The 22,558-nt window shown below is 42.3% G+C and overlaps 2 long non-coding RNA genes across 2 annotated transcripts; one reads left to right on the top strand and one right to left on the bottom strand.

Annotated features, from left to right (window-relative positions):
* Positions 1 to 14,001: 14,001 nt before the first annotated feature.
* Positions 14,002 to 15,356, top strand: LOC127806687 (uncharacterized). Its single transcript, XR_008024469.1, has 3 exons — positions 14,002 to 14,372; positions 14,489 to 14,541; positions 15,131 to 15,356. It is a non-coding gene; the product is annotated as an uncharacterized LOC127806687 (long non-coding RNA).
* A 5,750-nt stretch (positions 15,357 to 21,106) lies between these two features.
* On the bottom strand, positions 21,107 to 22,265 carry LOC127806875 (uncharacterized). The gene is made up of 4 exons (XR_008024525.1): positions 21,758 to 22,265; positions 21,476 to 21,681; positions 21,293 to 21,384; positions 21,107 to 21,208 (listed from the first exon to the last, which is right to left on the bottom strand). It is a non-coding gene; the product is annotated as an uncharacterized LOC127806875 (long non-coding RNA).
* Positions 22,266 to 22,558: the final 293 nt, after the last annotated feature.

Genomic DNA, 22,558 nt, shown 5'->3' on the forward strand with positions numbered 1-22,558 from the left:
AGTTGTGATGACGCCAATGGAAATCCTCACAAAGGGTTTTCCTCTATCCGAGGAACTCCAAAAGCAACCGGTGCAACCAGGGTTCAAGCTACCGCAGCTTTCGGTGTACCTGGGAAAGGAGGATCCTGTGAAGCATGTACAACACTTCGTGGCAATGGTTGTGTTACATGGGTGGGACGAAGTCACTAGGTGCCGAGCCTTCCCACTCTCCCTGGCAGGACACGCTCAACAATGGTTCACAGACTTACCGGCTGGACATATCCAGTCATTCAAACAGCCAAAAAAGGAATTTCTAGAAGTATTCTTTGCCTATGTCCCGAAGAAGAAGAGTGCCATGTATTTAATGAGCTTGCAACAAAGACCCTATGAGTCCCTAAAGCAGTACACTGAGTGGTTCAGAGCTGCCACACAGGAAGTAAGGGACCTCCCAGTTGATTTGGCAGCCTCGGCCTTGCTTAACGGAACCACGTATGCCCCGCTCAGAATATCACTAGCGTTTTTCGAGCCAGATTCAATGACCGAACTGTTCGCTCGAGTAGAGCAATTTTTCGTCCAAATGGAAATTCTTGAAGCATGGGAAGAAAAAGAAAGGGGAGGCAAAACGACGTTGGGCCAGACTTAGCTATAAAGGTACAAAGGAGAGAGGAGCCCCCAAAGATGCAATTTTGGAGTTTCACCCCTCTCACTGAGCCAAGAGCTGCTATCCTCTCATCCATTGCCCATACAGGGCTCATTAACTTTCCCCCACATTCCAGCCAACCTCTAAGCAAGAACATGGACGCTTTTTGCAAATTTCATGAGTCCACGGGGCATACTACAAAGTAGTGCCGGGAGTTACCCAACCAGATTGAACAGCTTATCAAGGAAGGGAAGCTTGACCAATTTATATTGGATAAGCCAAAAATCAACAGAATAGGGGAGACAGGTCCAGGAGGGATAATCAGAAGAGGCCCCCCCATTCTAAGTATGATGCTGCAAATAGAAGGGAAAACCAGCAGCCCCGATAGAAGAAAGGGGGAAGAAACAATCAGAGGGGGGAAGACACAAGACCAAGCGCCGGAGAAAATGACAATGAGCCCATTATGGAAAAGATACACATGATCTCAAGAGGAGAAAATTTAGCAAGCGATTCTTCTTCTACCAGAAAGGCGTATGCACGACAGGTGTTGCACGTAAACTTGGTGTCCAAGGTTCAAGAAGACGAAGACCTATTATTTTCACACCTGAAGACCAGGGGGATGTGCTGCTCCCTCACGATGATCCCTTGGTTATCTTTGACATCACTGCTAAGCACCCAATTGAAAGAATACTGGTGGACAGCGAAAGCTTTGTTAATCTGTTGTATTGGAACTATTTCGAAAAGATGCATATTGCCCATAACCGATTAAAGATAGTCACTTCGTCTCTATACAGCTTCATAGGAGAGGTGGTGCCAGTGGTCGGGTCGGTGTAGTTACCCATTACACTAGAGGACTACCCTCAAGTGATCACTCAGCAGGTTAATTTCATGGTAGTCAAGACCTTTTCTCCTACCTACAACGTGATCCTGGGGGGTAGGCCAGGTAAGAGGTAATCAGAAACAAGCCAGAGTGTGCTACGTGAGCTCTACAAGAGGCACCAAGGGGAAAGAGAAAACAACGACTAAAGAGACTTTAATGATTAGTGAATAAACTCTTGAAGCTAACAAGCCTCATCCAATAGAAACACTTGAAGCCATCCCTCTAAGCCCCGATGATAGCAGAAGACAAGTGCGAGTGGGGAGCCAACTAGAGGGTCCGGAGAAAGAGGAGGTCATTAGATGTATATGGTCCTATGCAAACATATTTACTTGGACACCTGGCAACATGCCTGGAATTAGTCTAGAGATCATATCTCACCGACTGAATGCCTGTTCGGAGGCTTGGCCAGTTAAGTAAAAGAAAAGGCACATCGCCCCAGAGAGATTGAGGTACTTGGAAGAAAAAGTAGACAAACTCCTCGATGTGGGATTCATTAAGGAGGTCAAATACCCTGAATGGCTAGCAAATGTTATGATGGTACCTAAGGCTAATGGAAAATGGAGAGTATATATCGATTTTACCAATTTGAATAAGGCTTGCCCAAAGGACTCCTACCCGCTCCCTCGGATAGACAGGATGGTTGATGATACCTCTGGATATGTTGTGTTGAGTTTCCTGGATGCCTTCTCGAGTTACCACCAAATTAGTATGTATCCACCTGACACTGAGAAAACAGCCTTCATCATAGAAAAGGGGATGTACTGCTATCAGGTGATGCCTTTCGGCTTAAAGAATGTAGGAGCCACGTATCAAAGGATGGTCAACAAGTATTCAAAGACCTGCTGGGGGAGGTAATGGAGGCTTATGTGGATGACATGATAGTAAAAAGAAAGTAGGGCGAGTCACACACCAGACAACTTGAGAAAGTTTTTGCCGTGTTTAGAAAAAATAATATGCGCTTGAATCTGGACAAATGCGCCTTTGGGGTGAAGTTCAAAAAATTCCTAGGATACATGATTACCCACAGGAGGATAGAGGCTAACCTATAAAAGGTACAAGCAGTAATCGACATGGAGTCCCCCACCTCAATAAAGGAGGTTCAGAGTCTGACAGGTCGTCTAACGGCTTTGGGCAGATTTCTCTCAAAGTATGTTGAACGCAGCCTTCCCTTCTTCAAGTCCTTAAAAGGGGGCAAGAACTTCCAATGAACCCCTGAGTGTGAGAAAGCATTTCAAGAGTTAAAGGAGTACTTAAAGGAGATTCCCCTGTTAACCCAACCAAAAACCAGAGAAAAGTTATACCTATATTTGGGAGTCAGCCATCAGGCGGTAAGCGCAGTTCTCGTTAGGCAAGTCGGACAGGTTGACAACCCAGTCTATTATGTGAGCAAGGTATTGCAAGGAGTAGAGTTGTGATACCCTTACGCTGAAAAGGTAGCCTTGGCATTGGTGATGGCAGCTAGGAAGTTAAGACCCTACTTCCAGGCCCACGCTGTGGCAGTATTGACGGATCAACCATTGAGACAAATTCTACAGAAGCCCAAATGTTTAAGAAGGCTAACCAAATGGGCTATTGAATTCAGTGAGTACAATATTAGCTTTGAGCCTAGAAAGGCGATAAAAGGGAAAGCATTAGCAGATTTCATACTCGAATGCACTCACCCGCCACGATGAAAGAAGCTCGCAATAACGGATGGATGTTGTTAGTCGATGGGGCCTTAAATGCCAAAGGGAATGGGGCAGGGGTAGTGTTGATTTCCCCGAAACAGGAAATCTTGGAATACTCACTCCGCTTCACCTTCCCTAATACAAATAAGTAGCAGAATATGAGGCCTTACTTGCCGGAATGACGTTGGCAGAAAAACTAGAAGTGAAAAACTTGACAGCCCACAGTGACTCTCAGCTGGTGGTACAACAGTTTCAAGGTACTTACGAAGTGAGGGAGCCGACGCTGGCCCGCTACCTGTAGAAGGTGAAAGAGCTCGCCCATAGGTTTGGGCATTTTGAACTGATTCAGATTAATAGGTCCCTCAATCAGCACACAGACACACTGTCAAAATTAGCCTCTGCCCGAGGCACGCCCGGACGCCTAATCCACATGGAAGTCCTCCAACAACCCAGTATAGGAGAGGAAGACATCGCGGTGCATTGCATGACGGAGACCAAAGATTGGAGAAGCCCAATATTGAAATATTTGCTTGGTCAAGAACTGCCAGTAACCCCCGTAGAAGCAAGGAGATTAAAAACCAGAGTGGCTTGTTTCATAGTAATTAGGTGAAAACTATACAAAAGAGGGTACTCCATACCGTTGTTAAAATGTCTCGGCCCCAGGGAAGCACAGCAAGCACTGGAAGAAGTGCATAAGGGGGACTATGGTGAACACCTCAGATGAAGCGCATTAGCCGGGAAAATTCTCTGAGCCAATTTCTTTTGGCCCACGATACGGCAAGACGCTACCATAAAAGTTTGAACCTGTGACGTGCCAGAAAGATGCTCCCCTAACAATAAAGCCTCCTACCCCCATCCAACCGATATTCCAAACTCTGTCGTTCGTGCAATGGGATCTAGACATACTGGGGCCATTCCCAATGGCATCTGCTCAACAAAAATTCTTGTTGATGGCTACAGATTACTTCACGAAGTGGGTGGAAGTTGAACCTTTGGCAACCGTCATTGAAAAGAAAGTGGAAGGGATGGTATGGAAAGATATTATTTGTCGTTTCGGTGTGCCACGCATACTCAATACAGATCATGGAACACAATTCGACTCGGATGCGTTCAGAGCTTTTTGTCATCGATGGGGAATCAGTCTAAGAATGGCATCTGTGGCATACCCCCAAGCAAACGGAAAAGCTGAAGCAAGCAACAAGACCACACTGCACGGCCTAAAGACCCGATTGGAGAAGGCAAAAGCCGGATGGGCCGATGAGCTCCCGAGCATCTTGTGGGCATATCGCACAACCAGTCGGGTGCCCACCGAGGAAACACCTTTCAACTTGGCATATGGAACTGACACACTCATCCCTGTAGAAGTAGACCTTGGCTCACCTCAAGTCATGGCCTTCAGGGAAGAAGGTAATTCGGATCGTCTACGGGAAAATTTGGACCTATTGGACGAATTGAGGGAAAAAGCGACAGTACAGTTGGTAGCTTATCAGAGAAAAGTCTCCAACTACTACAATGAGAGGGTTCGCCCTCATAAACTTAAAGAAGGAGATTTGGTACTAAGAAAGATGGCCATCACCAATGCTCTTAGAGAAGAAGGGAAACTCAGGCCTAATTGGGAAGGACCTTATAGAATTTGAAAAATGTTAGGACCTAACACGTGCATACTGTAAACGCTACAAGGCAAGACAATGGGCAAAACTTGGAACACCATGCACCTCAAAAGGTATTTCTCGGCCTTACTGGCCATGAACTCCAGTGAAGAAGGCAAAGCACGAGATGCAGGACCAAGCTTGTCACCAGAGGCATTGCCCGATCCAGCCAAGGGTCGGGATTCTCTCTAACTTTTCATTATAATAATATTCCCCAAACGAATAAAAGAATATACCCCTCGTATTCCCGTGGAATAGGCAAAACTATAAGCCGAACCACCTAAAATCTATGTGTGTGTCATGGAATGTAATGCAAGTACAACGGCTCAAGCACCACCCGCTCCCAAAGGTCAAAATCGCCTAGTGGCAACCTGGTGTCTATGGCCACGAGCTGGTTTGGGATTGCTAGAAAATCCAACGCCTATGCCCGCAGACTCACCCGGATCCCTTGTTTGAGTTCAGTGTTATGCCTTTTTGGCTAGACCCGACTCCTTGGTTGATCTGGCGCCTAGGTCTCCCGTGTAACACCCCGCCCCATCGTAGGGCGTGTCACTATGCTAGGGCCCATTGTATCCATACATAATCCCTTTCCTTATACATTTCTCATAGATCAAATGCCGTATGTCAAAGGGAAACCCCCTAGCAAATCATTCACAATGCGGAAGCGATAATCGAAACCTGATATGGTACATAATCAACTCACTATATTTAAAACAATATAAGAATCCGTACCATATATTACATCCTATCCTCAATCCTCAATACTGAAATACATGAAGACACGTTTCCCGAGATAACATCTAAACACCCTAGGTGCAAATCATATGAAACCTCGAATACATAGCCATTACTCATCTCATCTGAAACATATCCGGATAGATAAATTTTCGGAACCATCTGCTGAATCCATCGACCACGCCATCACGTGCCATCATATCTCATCCTGCTCCTTGCCCTAACTGCAAGTCTAAAACTGGAACGTTGAATGTTCCAGGGGCATAACCCATTAGAAGATGAAAATTCTAGTGAGGGTCCAAAAACATATATATATGAATGCATGATGCAATAACATGAACAACATTCTTGCCCTTTAATGTAACTTCCCAGGCCCACCAGCCCGACTAGGAATCTTAGGCAAATCCCGAACCTTTGCAGGATAAGCCTAACGTTATTCCCTCAATGCCCTAGGGGAATTACGGCTACACTCTAGGGGCAACATTCCACTCCCATGCACAAATATCAATATGACAATAATATCGTGCCATGCAAATATCACGACTTTCCATGCAACATGACAAAATGAATATTGCATTCATAAATAGCATGCATATATAATAATCATATCATAAATATAAGTTCTTCTGAGAAAACCACTCACCAAATCATACTTAGGATAGGACAACTCACCTTTTGAGATAAACTTGCATTTTCTCAAAAAGCGCGCATCACCTCAATATGTGTGCCCCGCCTCGATTTTCATATCAACTCTCAAAAGTTGCACCAATCTCATCATTATAATACCCCATATTTTTGTGAAGATGCCACGTATTTTAAGTGAGTTTAAAATACCGAAAATATGTTTGAATTGGCAATGAGTGACCGAATCAATCGTAGGGAGTACCCTAGAGCTTAGATACCTAAGGTTAAAGGTATATTTTTGATGAGCGTCTCGAGGCGAGATGTATGACCCTGAAAGAAATTAAATCAGAAATGGTTTTCGGTTAAGCTAAGTTATAACCTAAAAATACCGAATGATGGTAAGGGGCTTCCGAAAAATCGTATATATTGAGTAATTTTGAGTTAATAATTTTGGGATTTTAAGTATCTCGATAAATTTGATGTTTGAGGGTATAATTCTAATTAGAGAAATTATCCAAATGAAAGAATGATGAAATTATGAGCTTAGGTGGTGAAATGTTAAAGTTGAAAACTTGAAATATGGGCCAAAGTGTTATTTGAAAGAAGTTTAGGGTTTTAGCTTGGATTTCAAAAGATGGATTAATTCTAGTTTTGGATTTCAAAAGCCACTCAATTATGGCTTTGAGTCTTTGGAGTCCATGGCTAAGATTGTGACAAGTGGCATAACACCATTGGTTGAAGGATTCTATAAATAGGCACCTTGAGTTGCTCTCAAACCATTCCAAACAAATTTAAAGAGTGAAGCACTCTAAGAGGAGGAGCTTACTCTAGAGAGAGAGAAGGAGGTTCGGCAAGAAGGCGGGAAGAAAGCGGCGAAGAAGCGGCGGAGAACGAGCCTCGTCGGAGTTGCGGGTCTTCGCAGGAATTCGCCAAAATCAGTCAGCAAAAAAGCGAGGTAAGTCCGTTTTTTTGATAATCTTGTAGAGGGGGAAGAGAGGGTGGCGTAGGTTCAAACGGGGGTCGAATCAGAGTTAAAACGAGGGAGATATGACCGAAATACCAAACCGACACGTTGTTGTTCGGAATCTGGTGCCTGCGCGTGGGGGCGCATGTCCAGACTTCTTGGGGCGCATGAGGGCGCGTGAGAGGTCCTTTTTACATGAAATTTTTCACTTATACCCCTACTTTAATACCCTTCAACTCTTTGTAAACATATTTGAGGTTAGATTTACCAAAACACATATTTTCTGCAGAAACCTAGGCCGTTTGCTGTAAAATTATATCGTCAAAGAGATAACTCAACAAGGTGAGACTCCGTGAGACTCCTATACTCCAAATCCTATTTTTATTCTCTTATGAGAGACTTCTATTGCATGAGACGTGTTTCTTGAAGTTATTATACGTAAACTCTTATTATTCGCTTACGTGAAATCATGTTGCATTTATGAACTAAATCTTCCTAAAAATATATGTTGTTGGCTTTTTAATTGTTGCATTTATAAATTCCGTGTGGCCATACTGTTGTACCTATCTGTTGTTGGCCGAGGGCAAAAGTCGGATATCCCCCGAGAGGCGCTATGCGTGCGCCATCGAGAAAGCTCTCATGGGGAAGACCGTGAGCTTAAGGAACAACGGATGTGGTGCTTGCATGAGTGCTATGAAGTCGGGCGAAAGTGACATGGTTAGGGACCTCCCGAGAGGCGCTATGCGTGCGCCATTGAGAAAGCTCTCGTTGGAGGAGGCTAATGTGTTCGTGAGGCACTTCGGAGTAGTTCTCGTTGTTTCTTCATACATTTTATACCTGATCATGCATCGATATAAACTGTTTTTGGAGTTTCTCACTAGAAGATTCATCTTCTAATTGGACTATATCCCTGGAATATTCAAACGTTCTAGGTTCGACGAGCGGCTCTAAAGGAAAGGAGGTAGCTGAAGAATAAGTTTAATTTGCTGTCTATAGCATGTTTAGAATATTTTCATTTATATGCGAACCTATGTATGTCTTGGATATGTTTAAGACGTTCAGTTATATCTTGCGAGAGATGATGTCCATGTAATTCATTTTGTAAACGTCTTAAACAATTTTATGATAAATAAAGTATTATGGTTGTGAACCATATCAGGTTCGATCTATCTTCCGCATTCAAGATTTTAACGCCTGTCTTAGCTATTCGATTATTGGGTTTGTTAAGCTGAGAAGGTGTAAATTTGGATTTTTAGGATATTGTGTGATGTATGACAGCTATTGTTATATGAAAAATTTTTATATTCCTGAAATCCTAAGTTATAACACACTCAAGAAATTTGGGGTGTTACAGTTGGTATCAGAGCGAACCTAAGGAAAAGTTCGCATGTGGCTAGATGAGTAAAGCCACCGTAAGTTTTGGGAATTAGGTTAGGATTTTTAAAATATTTAGTGGCATACTCTTGTTGCTTATTCAATTTGAATTGAACTGTGCCGCGATGATTTAATAAACCGCCCTGTCTTCTTGCTAGATGGTGAATACAAGAAGGAACAGGCGCGAGAGAGGCAATGGCGAAGAAAGCAACACCAACCCGCACCCAGGAGGTGGTGTGGAAGGTCAAAGAGATGCACGAGCTGACCTCGGTGGAGGCCGGATAGATAGGATTGAAAGAATCCTTGAAGGAATGGCTGGGCAAATTTTAGAGTTGCAGCCCGAGCAAAGAAGAGTAGACTCCTTGGAGAGGTATCTACGACAAAATCCGCCAGTGTTTCGAGGAAAACCAGCAGATGACCCGGCAATCAGTGAATACTGGTTGGACCAGACCGAGAAGATCCTACAAAGATTGAGAATCTTGAATGAGGACAAGGTCGAGTGTGCGACCCATATGCTGGAAGAGGAAGCTGCCCAATGGTGGAGGTCTATGCAGCGAGCGATACCTAACCGGATGGGATCTCAAGGGTCGGCGACAGATGTAGAATTGGGGGAGGCACCCCAGATGTCATGGGAACGATTTAAGGAATTATTCAACAGGAAATTCTTTCCCACTTGCTGGAAGTTGGCTAGAGCTCGAGAGTTCATGAACTTACGCCAAGGGCCAAATATGTCTGTGGCTCAATACGAGGCTGAATTTTTGCAGTTAATCAAGTATATGCCGCTGTACGGGATGGATGATGTAGAGAAGGGACAAAAATTCTTGCAAGGCTTGCGAATTGAATTTCAACAACTGATGAGCCTGGTCCATGTGGAGTCTTATGCAGACATAGTTTTCAAGGCTATGACCGCCGAGGAGAATATGACGCGGGTGGCAGAACTAAAGGCTACGACAATTCAAGCTGGAGGACAATCAAAGAAATCCCACTAGACTATGGGACCTCGGGATGGGAAGATCGTAAAAAAGGGTAAGGCGTGCTTTAAATGCAAGAAGAGGCACCCAGGCAAGAGGTGCGATGGCCAAAGTATTGTCTGTTACACCTGTGGACAACCCGGGCATACTTCCAGAAATTGCTCGAAGGGAATGGTCCAAGAAGGTAAAGCTATAGCAGCAACACCAGTGAGCGTGATCTGCTATAATTGCAACCAGCACGGGCACATCTCGAGGAATTGCCCGAAGAAGAAAGAGCAGCCGCTAAAGATTGAAGAAGGAAAAGGGACCAGACAGGGCCGAGTCTATAACTTGACCAAGGAGGACGTAGAGGCGAATCCTACAGTTATCCAAGGTACTCTCTTCATTTTGGATACTCCTGTGCATGCATTGATAGATCCAGGGTCTACTCATTCTTTTATATCGCATGCTTTGGCTGGGAGTTTGAGAGTAGAAACCGAGTCTATGGGGTGTCTTATGGTGATTTCGACACCTATGGGAAAAAGTATGAAGTCCTCAGAAATGGTGAGGGGATGTGAAATTAGCCTGAGTAATGTTTGGTTCTAGGCTGATCTGATTCTGTTAGAAGTATATGACTTCGACATAATCTTGGGGATGGACTTCTTGTCCAAGTATGACGCCAATATAGACTGTCGTAGGAAGATAATGACCATAAGAAAACCCGAGGGAGGGTGGGTTAAATTTCGGGGACAAGGCGACCCCGAGGTCATAAAGATGATTTCGGCAATGAAGGCAGCAAAGTTGTTGAGCCGAGGAGCTCATGGATTCATAGCTTATGCTCAGTTAGAAGAAAGAGAGGTACCGAAACTCAATGAGGTGCGAGTAGTACGAGAATATGATGACGTGTTTCCAGAAGAGTTACCAGGACTACCTCCACCTCGGGAAATTGAGTTCTCAATTGAGTTAGTGCCAGGAACCCAGCCGATATCAATTCCGCCATACTGAATGGCTCCAGCGGAGATGAAAGAATTAAAGAGTCAGCTACAGGAGTTGACTGATAAGGGGTTCATTAGGCCAAGCACGTCGCCATGGGGCGCACCAGTACTATTTGTAAAGAAGAAAGACGGGAGTCTAAGGATGTGCATTGACTACCGTCAGCTAAATAAGGCCACGGTAAAGAACAAGTATCCACTTCCAAGGATAGACGAGTTGTTTGATCAACTACAGGGAGCGAAGGTGTTCTCGAAGATTGATTTGAGATCCGGATATTATCAACTGAGAATTAAACCAGATGATGTTCCGAAGACGGCATTTCGGTTAAGGTATGGCCATTTTGAGTACTTTGTAATGCCATTCGGATTAACTAACGCTCCAGCAGCATTTATAGATCTTATGAATAGGGTATTCAAGCCCTACCTGGATCGATTTGTGATCGTCTTCATAGATGATATATTGGTGTATTCTTCAAATGAAAGTGACCACGAGGAGCACTTGAGAATAGTGCTAGGAACCCTCAGGAAACACCAATTGTATGCCAAGTTCTCGAAGTGCGAGTTCTGGCTTTCCCAAGTGGCATTTCTTGGGCATGTGATCTCAGCCGAAGGAATCTCAGTGGATCCAGCTAAGATTGAGGCTGTTCAAGGATGGAAGCAGCCGACATGTGTGACCGAAGTACGAAGCTTTTTGGGATTGGTAGGCTACTATCGAAGATTCGTGGAAGGGTTTTCGAAGATAGCTGCACCTATGACGAAGCTCATACGAAAGGAGGTTAAGTTTGAATGGACTGCCAAGTGCGAGGAAAGCTTTCAAGAGCTCAAAGACAGACTGACCTCAGCACCTGTTTTGGCAATGCCTAGTGGGCCCGGTGGATATGTTGTATACACCGATGCCTCGAAGGTTGGTTTGGGTTGTGTATTGATGCAGCATGGTCGGGTGATCGCATATGGATCACGCCAATTGAAGAGACACGAAGTGAACTACCCAACACATGACTTGGAGCTGGCAGCGGTGGTATATGCTCTGAAGCTATGGAGGCACTACCTATATGGAGAGACGTTCGATGTATTCACAGACCACAAAAGTCTAAGGTATGTGTTCTCGCAGAAAGAGTTGAACATGAGGCAGCGACGCTGGATGAAGTTCCTGAAGGACTACGACTGCACCATCTTGTATCACCTGGGGCGTGCCAATGTGGTAGCTGATGCTTTGAGTAGGACTGTGCCTACTGTTATGGCCGGGTTGATGGCCCAGGAGTGGCTGTTGATTGAGGCTTTTAGCCTGATGACGGTGAGTGTAGTACCGAAGGGATCTTCTATCCTAGTAGCTGGCCTGGCGGTTCAACTGGATCTGGAGACCGAAATACGGGAGGCTAGTGGGAGTGACCGGTGTATACGTCTATGGGTAGACGAGCAAGGCCAGCCCAAGAGTTCAGATTTTGAGGTGCGAAATGGCATTCTTAGATTTCAGGGTAGAGTGTACGTGCCAAACCTTCGGGAGTTGAGGCAGAAAATTTTGGATGAAGCCCATAGAGCTAAGTATACCGTGCATCCAGGAGCCACGAAGATGTATCGAGATCTTCGAGAAATCTACTGGTGGCCTGGGATGAAGGCCAGCGTGGCAAGGAGAGTGGCACAATGCGATATATGCCAAAGGGTAAAGATTGAGCACCAGAAACCCGCAGGGTTGATGAGACCTTTGGAAGTTCCCGAGTGGAAATGGGAACATATCACGATGGATTTCGTGACAGGATTTCCAAAGAGCCGAAGGGGAAATGATGCGATTTGGGTGGTGGTAGACAGGTTGACAAAGTCATCCCATTTCCTGCCTATGAGGATGGATCAACCGGTACGAAAATTTGCAGAGCAGTACGTGAAGGAAATTGTACGACTCCATGGTGCACCGGTAAGTATAGTTTTAGATCGGGACCCAAGGTTCACCTCGAGGTTTTGGGAGAGTTTGCAGGAATGCATGGGGACTCAGCTAAAATTGAGTACGGCTTATCATCCCCAGACTGACGGGAAATCAGAGAGGACAATTCAAACGCTTGAAGATATGTTGAGATCCTGTGCCCTTGATTTTGGAGGGAATTGGGAGGAGCATCTGCCATTGATAGAATTCGCGTACAACAATAGTTACCACGGCAGCATTGGGATGGCTCCTTATGAGGCTTTATATGGAAGGAAGTGTCGATCGCCTATCTGTTGGACCGAAGTAGGGGAACGACAGATGTTGGGGCCCGAGCTTGTGCAACAGACTACTGATAAGATTCGAGTAATCCAAGAGAGGATCCGAGCGGCGCAAAGCCGACAAAAATCTTACGTAGATCAAAGAAGAAGGGATCTAGAGTTCGAGGCGGGAGATCTAGTGTATCTCAAGGTGTCGCCGTAGCATTTGGTGACGCGTGGAAGCGGTAAAGGAAAGCTGAAGCCAAGGTATATAGGACCATATCCGATTGTGGAAAGAGTCGGACCTTTGGCCTATCAATTGGAGCTTCCACCTAGCTTGTCTGGGATTCATAATGTGTTCCACGTCTCCCAACTTCGAAGGCATGTGCCAGATCCAACCCTCGGAGTTCGAGTGGAGACAATTGAACTAAAGGATGACTTAACCTACCCGGAGTCACCTGGAGCAATTTTAGATCGTCAAACTCAACTGTTGCGAAATAAAGAGATTCCGTTAGTGAAGGTTCAGTGGGGAAAGCACTCGGATGACGAGGCAACGTGGGAACTTGAGGAAACAATTAGGAAGAAATATCCTCATTTGTTCGAGGAAATGGAAATAGAGTAGGAAATTTTTATATTTTCTTCCAGAAATTGTATGCAATAATTATTTAACCTTCAATAATGTTGAGTATATTTCAAATTCCGAGGACGAAATTCTTTTAAGGAGGGGAGAATATAATATCCCATATTTTTGTGAAGATGCCACATATTTTAAGTGAGTTTAAAATACCAAAAATATGTTTAAATTGACAATGAGTGACCGAATCAGTCGTAGGGAGTACCCTAGAGCTTAGATACCTAAGGTTAAAGGTATATTTTTTATGAGCGTCTCGAGACGAGATGTATGACGCTGGAAGAAATCAAATCAGAAATGGTTTTCGGTTAAGCTAAGTTATAACCTAAAAATACCGAATGATGGTAAGGGGCTTCCGAAAAATCATATATATTGAGTAATTTTGAGTTAATAATTTTGGGATTTTAAGTATCTCGATAAATTTGATGTTTGAGGGTATAATTCTAATTAGAGAAATTATCCAAATGAAAGAATGATGAAATTATGAGCTTAGGTGGTGAAATGTTAAAGTTGAAAACTTGAAATATGGGCCAAAGTGTTATTTAAAAGAAGTTTAGGGTTTTAGCTTGGATTTCAAAAGATGGATTAATTCTAGTTTTGGATTTCAAAAGCCACTCAATTATGGCTTTGAGTCTTTGGAGTCCATGGCTAAGATTGTGACAAGTGGCATAACACCATCGGTTGAAGGATTCTATAAATAGGCACCTTGAGTTGCTCTCAAATCATTCCAAACAAATTTGAAGAGTGAAGCACTCTAAGAGGAGGAGCTTACTCTAGAGAGAGAGAAGAAGGTTCGGCAAGAAGGCGGGAAGAAAGCGGTGAAGAAGCGGCGGATAACGAGCCTCGTCGGAGTTGCGGGTCTTCGCCGGAATTCGCCAAAATCAGTTAGCAAAAAAGCGAGGTAAGTCCCATTTTTTTGATAATCTTGTAGAGGGAGAAGGGAAGGTCGCGTAGGTTCAAACGGGGGTCGAATCGGAGTTAAAACGAGGGAGATATGACCGAAATACCAAACCGACACGTTGCTGTTCGGAATCTGGTGCCTGCGCGTGCGTTACACGCGCCGGATAATGGCTGCGCGTGGGGGCGCGTGTCCATCCTTCTTGGGGCGCGTGAAGGTGCGTGAGAGGTCCTTTTTACATGAAATTTTTCACTTATACCCCTACTTTAATACCTTTCAACTCTATATAAAAATATTTGAGGTTAGATTTACCAAAACACATATTTTCTGCAGAAACCTAGGCCGTTTGCTGTAAAATTATATCGTCGAAGAGATAACTCAACAAGGTGAGACTCCGTGAGACTCCTATACTCCAAATGCTATTTTTATTATCTTATGAGAGACTTCTATTGCATGAGACGTGTTTCTTGAAGTTATTATACGTAAACTCTTATTATTCGCTTACGTGAAATCATGTTGCATTTATGAACTAAATCTTCCTAAAAATATATGTTGTTGGCTTTTTAATTGTTGCATTTATAAATTCTGTGTGGCCATACTGTTGTACCTATCTGTTGTTGGCCGAGGGCAAAAGTCGGATATCCCCCGAGAGGCGCTATGCATGCGCCATCGAGAAAGCTCTCGTGGGGAAGACCGTGAGCTTAAGGAACAACGGATGTGGTGCTTGCATGAGTGCTATGAAGTCGGGCCAAAGTGACATGGTTAGGGACCTCCCGAGAGGCGCTATGCGTGCACCATTGAGAAAGCTCTCGTTGGAGGAGGCTAACGTGTTCACGAGGCCTTCGGAGTAGTTCTCGTTGTTTCCTCATACATTTTATACCTGATCATGCATCGATATAAACTGTTTTTGGAGTTTCTCACTAGAAGATTCATCTTCTAATTGGACTATGTCCCTGGAATATTCAAACGTTCCAGGTTCGACGAGCGGCTCTAAAGGAAAGGAGGTAGCTGAAGAATAAGTTTAATTTGCTGTCTATAGCATGTTTAGAATATTTTCATTTATATGCGAACCTATGTATGTCTTGGATATGTTTAAGACGTTCAGTTATATCTTGCGAGAGATGATGTCCATGTAATTCATTTTGTAAACGTCTTGAACAATTTTATGATAAATAAAGTATTATGGTTGTGAACCATATCAAGTTCGATCTATCTTCCGCATTCAAGATTTTAACGCCTGTCTTAGCTATTCGATTATTGGGTTTGTTAAGCTGAGAAGGTGTAAATTTGGATTTTTAGGATATTGTGTGATGTATGACAGCTATTGTTATATGAAAAATTTTTATATTCCTGAAATTCTAAGTTATAACACACTCAAGAAATTTGGGGTGTTACAATCATCTTGATTACCTCAATCATAAAAATGATATTTTATTACTAAATATCTCAATATTCCATTTATTTCCTTTTTTCCTTCATTTTTCGTTCTAAAAATCCCAACAAGTACCTCGGGACCATTTCCTCAAATCTGTTTTCACAAAAATTCATAATATACCATGGATTTCAAAGGAAAAATACTGAACTTACCCGTATATTGCATTTTCACGCTAAACGAGGCTCTTTGGTGTGAAAACCGAGACACCAGAAACTCCAAATCCAAAACTAATTGCACACACTTCAATATCTCAATTTTTCAAGATTTTAGGAATTTTTAGCACAATTTTTCTCCCCCGGACGCGCCCTCACACGCCGCCACAAGATCCCCCACTCGCTTGCACGTGAAGGCCGTGTGTGTGACGCACAAGACCTTTCTTCTCCGGCGAGCTAGTCAACGGCCAGAACCGGAATCCGACCCCAATCACACCCCTAGAAAGGCCTCTCCAAGTCGATCACTGTGGCCCCATTCTTTACCCGAAAAGATGGCCGAAAGCGCCTCAAACGACCGGCCAAGGCCTCGGCCTCATGTCCCGCTTCTAAACTCCGACGACCCTCGAATAGCCACCAACCCCATATAAAAACGCACCAAACTCTCCTGATATCTTCTTCAGGCTATGGGCTTCAAAATCCCTGTGATCTCAGCCCTCAATTTGTTCACTAGCACCCCCGATTTGAGCTTCAAAAATGCTCCAAACCCTCGACCACTATTTCTCTATTTATAGGTGCAAATCGGACCTCCAAAACCCTCATTACCTCTTTTGAAGATTCTAAAAAATTGTCCTTTCGACCTCCCTCCGGCCGATTCGGTAAACTTTAAGAAATTACACTTTGACCTGAATTTTCATTTTGGCCACAAACCCTCTCGTTTCTTCCTGAAACCTCTGAAGGGTTGTTCCTCATGAAAAACTGAAGCCCCCTCAAGCTTCCGTTGACTTCCGGGAAGTCTTCTATAACAATTCGATTTTGTAGCCTAATTGGCAGTTGCATTTTTGTTGTATTGAAATTTGTTCAGTACAGCAAAAAAAAAAAAAAAAAAAGAGGCCATGTGATAATTCTGGCATGATTTTTCTTTAGGAGTAGGGGCAACGATCGGCTGGGAAGTGGGTGGACCTGCCTCCCTCGGCTGACGCTGACTCCTTTTGTGATGATGTCGCACCTCACCAGTTTCCCCTGTCCCCTTAACAGCATGAGTCTCTAGGATGGCAGCAACACCTTCAGGGGGGGAGGACGTAGGTTGAGAAGGCCTGTCACACATCACTCCCTCGATCACCCTCTAGAAAGAAGCTTGCATTGTTCGCCTCATGCCTACTAAGAAATGGAAAGATTTGTGAATTAAGATCAGCAAAGATAAAAAAATATAGAAGGAAAAAGCATGAGAGGGAAAGAAAGGCCTAGGCGCCTAGAAAAAAAAAAGTAAGAAGAAGGGCAATCGGAAGGATCCAAATGATAGCATGCATATTTATACCATATTTTGGCATTTCACCTCATTCTTATTAGGCCATTTGAAGCAATTTTTGCTGATATTTGATTGTTTCTATTTTATTATGTTTCAAATTGTCCTTACACTATTTTCTATCTTACCTCTACTCTATGGATCCAGGCTTTAGGGAATATTGGATGGGCTAGAGAAGTGGCTCAACTAAAGGAGCTTGGGCCAACTAAAGGAGCTTGGGCCTACTTTCAAGGAGCTTGGGCCTACAATAAAGGAGCAGACTTGGGCTCACTTGTTTTCTGTTGGGCTAGGCCCAACCCTAGCCTCCCTAGCCTTTCCTTTCTTGGCCATGTATTTAAGGCCTCTTAGCATTAATTTTCAGAATATCATCATATAGATAGAGAGGAGAAAATAGAGAGGATTCTGCCCGTTTTTGTTCTTGTAGCACTTTCCTGTTTTTTACATCTTTTGTTCCATTTTGTTTTCCTTTCTGTAATGATAGGCTAGAGCATTTGTAACCGGTTGTGTATCTTGAATCCATGTGGAATTTGAGTCCCGGATGAGCTACAAGAATCTGGTTTGTTGTTTGTTTCTTATTCATTTCTATTTGGTTTAGTTTGAGCAGATTTGTGAATGCATGGAGTTCATGGCAGGTTTGTGTGAACTTGCATGGTTTCATTTTCTGTTAAATGCTTAAGAGAACAGAATGTTATAGCCGGTTGGTATAACATCTCGGAAATGAATATTGTGTGCTTGAACGGTTGTTCTTGCATAGGTCCGGATAGGTTGAATAGAGAGTGAATGGTTGCATTTTGTTTGCAAGAGATTTCTGCATTCATTTTGTTATTTCCAATCATTCTAATCCTTGGACGGTTGTTGGGGATGCTTTGAGTTTGTTTTCCGGAGATCAAAGCATCTAGCAAACCAAGATATATAGAGTGGACAAGGAAGATTTCACATAGGAGACAAATACACAGCCGGTTACACTCCTCTTATTGATTTTTCATCCATCTTCATCTTTCTGTTTTGCCAATTAGTTTTCTGTCAAAACAACCCCCCCCTAAACAAACTGTTATTGGTATTGGTTCTCTTTGTTGGTAGAAGAAGGTGAGGCTCCTTGTGAGAGATGACCTAGGGTGCACTTTGCTGCAAACTAGAGAAGAGATTCATAGATCTCTAATTCTGGAGCGGTTCGACAATCGCTGGCCACCAAACCCTCAGGAGGAGACCTGTAATACCCCAAGAGCCCAGAGAAGTTAGTATATATCGAGGATAGTGTAAGAAAGGAAACAACACTAGCTGAATATCTTTTGGGCTGAATGTTGGCAAAGAACTCCCAAGTTAAGCGTGCTTAACCTGGGGTAATCCAGGGATGGGTGACCCCCCTGGGAAGTTCGTGTAGGCCCATCAGGGTATATTGTTCCGGTCCTTCCTATCGCTCGAACGGGATGTTACAGGTGGTATCAGAGCCGACCCCCGAGCCTCTGAGCGCGGTGGTGGGGCAAACCTCAGCGAGGAGGCTGAGTCCCGAGGGGGGATGTGAGGAGGATTCGGATTGGAAGACTCCTAGTTGTATAAGGAGATTGTGAAGGCTTTTTAGGGTTGTTTTCTCTTTATATATATATATAAACTTCCATAAGCCATATGTTCTTCACGCCGCAAGAACAGAGAGCCAAGAAGCAATCAGTGAGTTCAAGGATTTGCATAGAAGGCTCTCGGGAAATCATTGAGCCGATTAAGGAGGTCGTAAGGCAAGTTATTCTCCCTGTAAACTTTTCTTACAAGATCATATATTAGCATTCGATCATCAGTTCCAGCAGTTCTTCGTTTAAGTTTCAGATTTATGTTACAGTCAGTGTATATATATATATAGGCACGAGCAGTGAGTTCAAGTCTTGCATAGGAGGCTCTCGTGAGATCATTAAGTCGATCAAGAAGATCATAAGGCAAGTATCCTTCCCCTGTAATCCTTTCTTACAGGTCTTGATTGAGTTGGATATCAGATTTCCATAATTGGATCAGTTCCAGTGCATGTATATTCATATATGTGCGTTATAGTGAGTTATATCAGTTCAGTGCATGTTATATATATATATATATATATTTACATGCGTACAGTGAGTTCACAGCAGGCATGCATAATCCCTTTCAGCGATTCTCATCAATATTGTTGTTGAATCATTCTCAAGTTGTTTATTTATCAATTGGGATTATTCTCCCAAGATTTCTTTTGGAATGGTGTAATGAAGATAAGTTTTGATTCAAGTTATGATCTCTGTTATCGTAAGCTGTATATCTTATAAGATTCCAGTCATTCGAATAAGTCTTGTGTCATTCGAATGAGTTTCAAAGCATCCGAATAAGTTTCAGTGTTATCGTAAGCTTTTCCCTTATAATATTCCAGTCATTCGAATGAATTCTTGGTTATTCGAATGAGTCATGAGATATCGTATCATTCGTATGAATTTTTGAGGTTTTTAGACTGTCATTCGAATGAGCCTTGTTGTCATTCGAATGAGCCCTTGAAGATGTAAGTAAGTTGTTGCTTTGTATAGCTTAGCATTCGAATGAGCCTTCTTGTCATTCGAATGATCTTCAAATTGATTCGAATAAGGTTACTATTGCATTCGAATGAGTCGAGTTTTGCCAGTTCAAATGTTGGAAATTTTCAAAATTTATTCGAATGAATTTGAGAGTCATTCGAATGAGTCCCAGATCAGATCCGAATAGCCTTTGAATATCATCTATCATTCGAATGAGCCTTCTGTCATTCGAATGAGTCTCTGTCATTCGAATGAGTTTTCTGCTATTCGAATGAGCTTGCTGAAATCCTTTTCTTTCATTCAAATGGCTGCCTTTTCATTCAAATTGCTTCCTTAGACTTTCTCAATCATCCAAATAGTATCAAATGGCATCCAAATAGCTTCCAATAAATTCTTGACTCAAATTTTAAATTTAGTATGAATATTCAATTATTCAAATATTGAATTTTTATGCCAAGATATCATAAAATCCAATATGCCATGCCTATACTTAGAAATTTCAGAATGTTTGAATCTCAAATATTTCTAGTAAAAATCATATACCATGTTTAGCAGTTCATTATGACATGGTCAGCATTATTTTGTGAGATTATGTGCATACACATTGTATGAGCATTGAGCATGACTTATGTGGAGCACTACATATCGTGTGCTAGCATTTATATGAGCATTGCATTATGCGCGCCAGGCGGCTTGTCCGCGGGGATCCCACTAGTATCAGTACAATTATATCTCAGTTATGAGTTGCTCGCCTGATGTCGACCAGGGAGCTAGGGGCATATTGCCCAAAGTATGTCCTTACAGTTTTTATGTTTGTAGGACTCAGATCAGTCAGGTATGTATTACAGTTATGTGGGCCTACATGCCAAAGTTGCATACCTGCATTTAGTTTACAGTTTATGTGCATTACATCTTATAATGCCATCTAGTGATTATTATATCTCTCAGTACAAGTTCAGTAAGTATTTTTTATCAGTATCGATATTCTTCGATTCAGCTTCAGTTATTCTTTCTAGTTTATTACTTGCTGAGCTTTGTAGCTCACCTTGTACTCTTCACCATTCCAGGTCCTAGTGGGGGAGTACCAGACGTGGGGCCTAGCAGCAGTGTCCAGTAGTGTGTGTACGTGGAGCCGCTCAAGACCAAAGATGTCTGGGAGTTATTAGTTGTTAGTTAGTGCTTGATCAGTTTAGATTCATTTTAATTTCCAGTTTAGGGAATTTCCCTTAGATGCAATTATGATTTCAGTTTTGTTGACTCGGAGTCTTATTACAGTTTATTGATATATACAGTATTGGTATCAGAATTCAGTTATCAGTTGGTTTATTTTATTATCCCCAGTAACACCTCTTCTCGGGCAGTTCTAGGAGAGGGGGTGTTACAAATAAACAAAGACATAAAAACAAGCAAAAGGTCTAAGAATTACGATATAACTGGGAAACAAAAGCAAAAGGTGACAAAAGCAAAAGGTGTCTAGAAACAAACACAATAAAAACAAATAAATTTGAAAGTAAAGTTTAAGCTTGTGTCAAAACTTACACTTATAGTTCGTGCTCCTTCATTCACAAAAGATCTGTTTTTCTTCTTATGTGTCGCGATGTATAATAAACCCCTACTCACTGGCTGACCACTCTCAATTTCCTATAATTTAAAACAATTTCACATAAATGTTAGTTGATGTTAGAATGAAAAATTCATACTTAGGATAAATTTTTGTAGTATTACCATCTCATTTTTTTTCTTGCCAAACTCTTTGATCCTCCAGTGTGTGGGATTGTCAATTTGGATCGATTTTCACTATTTTGTAGACACATCTCCTAGATATCCAACAAGAACATCATTAGTTGAATTATACTTATTTAGTTGTATAAAGAGTAGTACTCTTATAAGCAAGATTAGTAACATCACCTTAGTTTTTTCGCGTGCATGATAATCAATGAAACTTGCCCACTGGTCTTGTGAGATTCCTGGTGGATGTTTTACAAGATTTGCCTCTCGACCAATAGTGGGATCATAGTACTCGTGGTATAACTTGCATCTATTATCCTTCCATTTTTTTCCGATATTTCTCAAATGAAATTCTTCACATATCCTTCGTCAACATTAGATTTTTCCTTCAAAAAATAACAATGTTAATTATAACAAAATATTCAAAAAAATATATCAAAACAACAAATATTAGATAATTACCATGACTCTATTTTTGTAAATTTCATCTTTATATGCGTTGGGAACTTTATGCCAGCTTTCGCAATTGACAGGAAAAGTGACAAAATCAGAAGCTAGCTCCCCTAAAATCCCTCCAAATAGTCCTGCTACATCTCCTATGGGTTGGAGTGTGTCATTAAACTCTAACATGACACGCCTTCCATGTGCAAGTAGCCAACATCCTTAACCCGTAGTTTTTCTTATTTTATAACTCCCTGTTCATCTGTCAATCAAAATATATATACCTAATTTAATAATTAATGCAAGTATATAATAATTACACGCAATTTAAATATTTTGTGCATACCTATCACATTAACTATCCAGTAATGGCGTGATGTAGACGAGGCTGTCGATGGAAAATCCTGAGATAGATGTGGGATGGATGATTCTGATGGAGTCTGCCTAGATCCTAGAGGTTGTGATGGGGCATGGGCAGATAATGGAGGTTGCGGTGGAGTTAGGGAGGATGCTATAGGTTGTGGTGGAGCTAACAATGATGTTGAAGCATGTGTGGGAAGTGAGGCATCTCCACCTAAATCAGTAATGCCTATCTTTCTTAGACATTTCTTCCTAATCATGGCTGGATTTTTTTATAAATGAAAAAAACATGCACGTATAGATAAAGTAAAGCAAAAAAAATAAAATAAAGGAGAAGGAGAAACATAATAATAAGCGACGTAAAATGCAATATAATTTTCTACATTTAAGAGTTGAATTTAAGAGTGTGTAATGACCGTTAGATGATTACATGATTTTAAAAGTTTTTTTTTTAAACTAAAT

This window comes from Diospyros lotus, chromosome 7 (genome assembly GCF_014633365.1).
Source record: "Diospyros lotus cultivar Yz01 chromosome 7, ASM1463336v1, whole genome shotgun sequence".
Classification (NCBI taxonomy): Eukaryota; Viridiplantae; Streptophyta; class Magnoliopsida; order Ericales; family Ebenaceae; genus Diospyros; species Diospyros lotus.